The sequence below is a fragment of the Lissotriton helveticus genome, chromosome 3_1 (genome assembly GCF_964261635.1).
Source record: "Lissotriton helveticus chromosome 3_1, aLisHel1.1, whole genome shotgun sequence".
Taxonomy (NCBI): Eukaryota; Metazoa; Chordata; class Amphibia; order Caudata; family Salamandridae; genus Lissotriton; species Lissotriton helveticus.
Window position 1 is genome coordinate 2,105,345,959 of NC_136061.1, and position 7,115 is coordinate 2,105,353,073.

General features: G+C 49.9%; 1 long non-coding RNA gene across 1 annotated transcript in view; it reads right to left on the minus strand.

The window, feature by feature from the left end:
- The window catches only part of LOC144824147 (uncharacterized), a 28,861-nt gene extending 22,050 nt beyond the window's left edge, over window positions 1-6,811 (minus strand). The window contains exon 1 of the long non-coding RNA XR_013608910.1: window positions 6,730-6,811. This is a non-coding gene — a long non-coding RNA (uncharacterized LOC144824147). The remainder of the gene's footprint in view (window positions 1-6,729) is intronic.
- Between the last annotated feature and the right edge of the window lie 304 nt (window positions 6,812-7,115).

A 7,115-nucleotide genomic window follows, 5' to 3' on the forward strand; every position in this document is an offset into this window, starting at 1 on the left:
GTGCAGCCCCTACAGGCCAAGATAGAAACCATCCTGGCCTGGGAGCCTCCCAAAACGAAGACTGAGGTCAGGGCATACCTGCGACTCACAGGTTACTACTGCAGATTTGTCAAGGGCTATGGCACCATTCTGGCCCCCTTGACTGAGCTAACCTCTAAGAAATACCCTAGAAAAGTGATTTGGACGGAGGCTTGCCAAAAAGCCTTTGACTCTCTAAAGCAGGCCATGTGAACAGCTCCTGTGCTCAGGGCCCCTGACTTCTCCAAAGAGTTCATTGTCCAAACGGATGCCACAGAGCATGGCATAGGGGCAGTACTTTCGCAACTCAATGAGGAGGGACGGGACCAACCAGTTGCTTTCATCTCCAGGAGGCTACTCCCCGGAGAACAGCGGTGGAGTGCGATAGAGCGGGAAGCCTTTGCGGTGGTCTGGGCTGTGAAGAAGCTGAGGCCATACTTGTTTGGCTCCCACTTCCTGATTCAGACTGACCACCGGCCCCTCAGGTGGCTCATGCAAATGAGGGGCGAGAATCCCAAATTGTTGAGGTGGTCCATTTCCCTAAAGGGGATGGACTTCAGGGTGGAACACAGACCCGGAGTTGGATGGGGCAGCTGAGGAGGTCGCACCACGCCAATGCTGACTGTCGCTCTAGGTTTTTCCGCCTTAGTGATGAGAACTCCCTAAAGGTTGGGTAGTTCTCCCCACTTTCAGCTGGGGGGACACGTCTTGGACCTGTCAGCCTTAGGGTGGTCTTCCCCTACCTCTTTGCCCTTTAGCCTCTCATTTTTACCTTACCTTTTGTTGGACTTAGGACTCTGGGCGCCTCACCACTGCTAAACAGTGCTGAGGTGCAGGTGCTCTCCCTTAAAACCTAATGAGGCTGGCATATCTGCCACAAGCCACTGGTACCGCAGTAAGGCTTAATCCACGATAGGCTAACATTGGGAACCTCCCCTTATGGGATAACTTCTAACAGGGACCTAATAAATCTGTCATGTTTGGGCTTGTTGGACTCGGGGCGGGGAACCCTTTCCAATGATATATAGGGTTTGGGCATTACTACGCTAGGGATCCCACTTTTATAAAGGGGACCTTTTCCTGCCTACATTTAGATTAGGCTCTGCAGACTCCCCCCTCCCCTCTGCATACTGATAGCCTGCCTGGGTTGGGAGGTGGGAGTGGTGATTCACACCTTCTTACCTGGGAGGAGCTGTGATGGGCTGGCCACTGTAGCCTTAACGACCTGTCTCTCGTCACTGTGACAGCTAGATCAGGGAAGGCAGGGAACATACCAGAACTCCCTGGACTCTTCCAGAAGCCCCTGCCCCCAGACCCTTCCAGAGACTTCCACCACTTTCTAGCCCCTGGACTGTAGAATATATAAGGGAGGGTCCTGGCCTCACATTCTTGTTACACTGCTGGACCTGGAAGAATCCCTGCTGGAGTGAGGACTGCTGTGCAAGAGGATTGCCACTGGGAAGGAGGCTGACTGCTCCAAGGAACTGCTGCCCCACAACCTGCTGAGCTGCCCTACTGTCTGCTGATCCTGCCCTGCATGGGAGACTGCAACTTCACCACCAGAGTGTCTCCACAACATCCCAAAGGAACTACTTTTCTTTTAACCACATTTTAAAGAGTCTTCAACCTTTTAAAGATTGCCTTTTTGGGACTGCACCCTTTTTAAGCTAAAGGAAACTACCTGTCCTTGGATCATAGCGTTTTAAAGACTGCCCTTTGGGACAGCAACAATACTCTCAAGATTTGCCCTGCAACGCTGTGCCTGCCCTCAGCACTGCTTGCCCCGTGATCCTCCCGAGTGCTCTGTGATTGCCTCTGCTTCTGGCGCACGCCGACTGAAACTGGCCCTGAGGTCACTGCCACTGGGACTGGAGCGCGCTGTGTAGCGTTGAGAAGCGAAGCGCTGTGTGGCAGGAGGCTCCGTCGTTGCCCCGGACTTGGAGGCACTGTTAAGCGATGTGCCAAAGGAGCGCTGTGTGGCCGTGACCCCCACCCGTGCAGCGCCTGCTGAGCCCGAGGCCCCAGGGGGAGAGGAGCCTCACACCCGCGCCCGCAACCACCACCCCAGGTAACGCCTCAGTGCAACCAGGCTGATGTGAGGGGGCGGAGTGCGGGTTGGCCGGGTACCTGGAGTGTGAGCTTTGTGCTGGGCTGGGAACCGTCCTTCACTGACCGGCCTACGGGGGCATAATTACTTGGTAATTGACACTGGGGCATTTGTTTAGCATTACCAGCAGCGCCTGGGCAGCCGCACTTCCTACGCTGGGAGCATCACTTCTATGAGAGGCACACTTATTACGCCACAAGGGAACTTTGGACTAAGAACCTTCCCACAGAGAATTTTGACCATAAGAACCTACCTCAAGTGAACTTTTACCATCCAAGGACACTGTGAGAGAGACATTACCAGCAGGAGCCCTTGGCACACATGGGCTTTTGGTGATTTGATCAGGCCTGGGAACTGGATTCATTCTTATTGATTATTGATCTTGCTTGAAAACTGGAATCCTTTATATTATTGATCTTGCCTGGAGCTGGATTTACCTGCTTTTGCTTCTCGCATAATTTTTAGATAAAGAAATTCTTATTCTTATACAAAACTGCTGTGGTGTTCCTTTTGTGAGTGTTTTTACTGTGTCCTTGCCGTTGTGTGTTGCACAAATACTTTACACATTGCCTCTGAAGTTACGCCTTTCCTGCTCTGCGCCAAGCTACCAGGTCGAAAGCGGTGGTCCCTACTAGGAGTAGGGTGCATACCCCTGCCAACTAGAGACCCCGGTTCTAACAGTATATATAGTGTGCATAATTGTGATATGAAATATTATTGAGATCACTGTGTATTGGATGTAACGATACCTAATCTATATGAAAGTTTGTTTAAAGAGAAAGAAGCAATAAGAACCGCAGAGTCAATAAAAGGGACTTCTGTGTTTGTAAAAATGGCTTATGATCAATGGTGTCAGCGGTAAAACTGCTGTTAAACCGTCTGCCATATCCTGAGCACATTTTCGAACTAACCAACCTATGAAATGTAACAACATCGAACAGAGAGCAGCTCGAATCTAGCGTCAGCCGCAACTCCCCCATTACAACTTTTTCTGCATCAGCACCAGTACTCCATTCATCCTCTGAAGACTAGGGGCATTCTCTCCAACCTTATAAAGGGGGCAAAGTTTCTGCACCACGCTGTCAAGAAGCACTAATATGCCATATCAACCATTACATTGGTACCAAATGGAAATATATTAACACTGCAGCAGCTGGCCTCATGTGAATTCTGAGATCAGCAGTGTTTCTGCAGATCTGATAATTTACACACAGAATCTCCATGTGCAAATCCAGGGGTTCGTGAGGAAATATCAGTGGAATCGGACCCGGAAATGCGAATCCCTCCGGTAATTACTGATTTCTAAGGAGGCCTTCACTGCTCTAAAGGCACTGGTGCTATGCTCGTGTTTTGCACTTACAGTGTTGTGCAGCTCGAGACAGAGTGAGAACAAAATTGTGTGTAGCAATGTATGAAGTACACCGACACTGACATATTGAATTCCTTTAAAGCGGTCAGGATGAAGTTTTATTTTTTTACGATTGAATTAAACTTTGGAAGCAGTTATTTATATTGATGTATTGATTTCATATAATTTAATATGTAACCATTGACATTCATTTAATTATATAATGATTGAGGCCGCAAACCACTGATTGAAGGAGGTGCATCGCGGAGCGTGTAGAACGTGCTGACGCGGGCGAGGATGTGGCTGGGGGGAGGAGTCGGGTGAGCTGGCGAGCGGCGCGGAGGCTATGGCGGCTTGAGGCTGTGGCGGACTAACGCCGAGGTGCAGGCTGCGAGCCGTTGTGACCCGTGACGGGCTGAGGCCGAGGTGCAGGCTGCGAGTCGTTGTGACCGGTTGCGGACCCGTTGTGGAAGTCGATGGGGACGTGGTGACGCGGTGAAGACAGGGCCAAGTAAGTCGCCCAAGTGAGCGGTGGTGAGCGGTGGTGTTATCGAGCTATGGTTTCATTGCATTAGCTCTAAGTTAAGGCGGGCCCCCTGTGCTGCTTCTAAGCTTAATGCCTCGCTCCCCCTGGACGCATTTGTGCCCCCCGCTAGCCTGTTCTAGACTGCCCCTGAACCACTTCTCCTCCGGTTTACCCAAGCCACTGGCTTGGTGTAGGTCCCAGCAGGGTCGCCTTCAACGTGTCGCTCAGTGGCCGCACCCTAGGTCTCGGTCCCGGCCGCCTCGCATCCCCGCTCCGATCTGCTCTGCTTTGCTCACACTCCCCCCATCACCCACCTCCTCCGGCTGTTCAGCTGCTTAGGACGCTCGTTAGCTAGACCTTCCCAGCTTTGGTTCTGCTCCCCCCGCCCCCTCCAACCCTCCTAGCCCGTTGCCACCACTGCTGGTCCCACTGCCCTGATTGGAACTGGGGCGCGACGGCTTACTCACTACCCCCTACGTGTGACCCCACCTGGTTAGTTGCGGTGTCGCATCCGGGGGGAGTGTTTAGGACCCAAAGCACGGGCCTCAGGCCACCGGAGTATTTAAGACCAGTGGATAGGTGGCCGCGAGCGAGGGGTTGGGTAGGGACCAAACGTGCGGAGGGGGGTGCTTACGCGCATAGCACCGGCTATTTGATCCTGCTGCTTACGATAAGACAAGACAAGATAAGACAAGATTAGCAATTTCGCCCTGGAGCTATCTTGGTTCTTCACGATCCTCCAGGCACCCAGTAAATACATCCTAGTGCAGTTGGCGAAATAGAGAGCGTTTGGAAGAAGGCCCACCTGCACAAGTCCTCGAAACTTACTGGCTCTGAATAGCCACGTCCAACAACAGAAGTGATGAGATCTGGGAAAATACATAAAGCTCCCTTCGCACTAAAACGGAAGAAATCAAAACAGGCGGCAACCGATGCGGAGTGCCCCTCTGCCAACCACACGAGTCCATTGACCTCTGCGGTCATACTGAAGGCTCCTAAATCACCATTAAATGGATGGCAACATACCAATTATGTATACACTAAAAGAGGGGGGACTAGGAGCTCAAATAAGAAACTAGAACAGGAAAGAGAGGTCCAGTGCTCTTGCTCCCAAGGTCAAATGTGTTAACACAAATAGGGTCAAAAGTTCTTCAAGGGAGTATACCTAAATGTAGGATGCTCCAAAAGAAAAGTTAGAGAAATAGAGATAAGTATGGGGGAATGGTTTTGCTCTTGTTCTGGACTTACAGGTGGAGTTGTAAGAAATGCGTGGAGTGAAGTGAATGCTTCTCCTTGGTAACCTAGTGCCCTCAGACAACCTTACGATCGCCCTAGATCAGCATTGGGCATTGCTCACAAGGGGGGTCTTTGACTGAGTTCTTTTTTTGGAGATGCCGCAGTTGTGCATGGGAGTCTGGGGGCCTAGAAAAAATTAGTAGTGAGTGTGAGGAAGTTAAAATAACTGTACAGAACCCTCAAACTAGTTTATTCAGGGGTCTGTAAGGTTAATTAAAAGGGGGTGGACCCTGGAGTTTCCCTATGAAATAAATCATAGGGGCGGTTGTCTAACTAAATGCTGCTCTCAGGGTAGGTGCTCAAGTGGGGGTAAACAAATTATTCGGTCGACATGTTTCGCACGTTTGGTGGTCCCTAGTGGATCCAATCGCGCTTCTTCAGGACCATATGATGTGCAAAAAACAATCTAGGTTTGTTGTTGCAGGTGCCAGGCCTATTGCCCGTGTACCCGCTGTACCTTCATCGTCAAGGTGAACAGCGTATTATCGCTGACTGGTACGGTCACTAATGGTACCATAACCCAACCTGTGAAGAGAAAGTCTTGTGAGCAAAAGAGCAAAACCAGCTATTAAATATACATAACTGTAATGGAACAACAATGTCATGCCATGCTACAACATTATAGTAACTCGGCCCTTTATCTGAGTTGCGTGAATCACAGAGCATACATCTAGCAGCATGTGTTTGGCGTGTATGCATTCCATTGAACAATTTAAAGATTAATCTCATTGGTCTCATGTTAAAAAGATCTACAAAATGCCTGGTTTGGTCTGGCATAAGTGCATGTAAAACAAAAGTGCGTGCAGACAGGGACTAGGTAAGCTACAATTGTGCCTACGAACATGGTAACAGTAAAACAAATCGTGACTTTGTCCCACAAGTGAAGAGATGTATGGGGATGGAGTAAAAACCATAGACCCTGATCGATTGTGGTACGGGGTGCCTTATTATGATGAGTCAAGCTCTGGCGTGTGGTCACTCTCTCAGCGTCTTAATATAAATGAGCGCATTCAACTCATTTATAGTGTACCACACATGCTGAAAATACGCTTGTGAATAAAGTAAATGACGCTGCCTAGCAATGGTGTGGAGCAGGCATAATATAGATATGCAGGTCGTATATGGACTAATGGTAAGCATACCCAATCAGTCTAAGGTCTGGGCCCCATCGACGTCGGCTTGCCTGTTTAGCGAGGGAGCACTGCGGAAACAAAATAGGTGTCACGAAACGGTAATCCGTTATCAGATTGACTCTTAAGCCCCCTTTAGCAAAGGAAATCGACATAGCAGTGGTATTGTCACTAGTGATAACCATCGTGGCACGTAGTGCCCTTATCAGTTAAGTGAGCCGCATTTTCAAGGGAGGGGCAGGAGGGGAAAAAAACGGTGTTTTCGACGAGCTCGAGGACGATGAGTCCCCGTACCGGTACTCACAGTTGTCTCCCTCAGCGGGTGTCTCTGACTCCTACCCACGGCAAGCTCGGCGTCGGAAAGAAGCAGATCTCCCTCCTTCCCGCGTATTTATTCGGTGTCAGCATCGGTATCTTCCCATGTCAGCTGATCTGGGGGGCGGGTAGTTACAGTACCCGGATGTTGCTAGAGCGTGATGTCATAAGGGTGCCAAACATGGCGGCCTTCTTAAGTAGGGTTTCTATGAGTGACTAATCGGATAATTTCTTCATGCTAAGTTCTGTTATGTATCACTAGATCCTCATTAGTTCCCAAACGGTCTTTCAATGAGGACATTCTCTTTAAAAAGGGATGTATTAGTCATCCGGATATTGATGGGGCGGAACGCCATTTGTGTGTCAGGTGTGGCG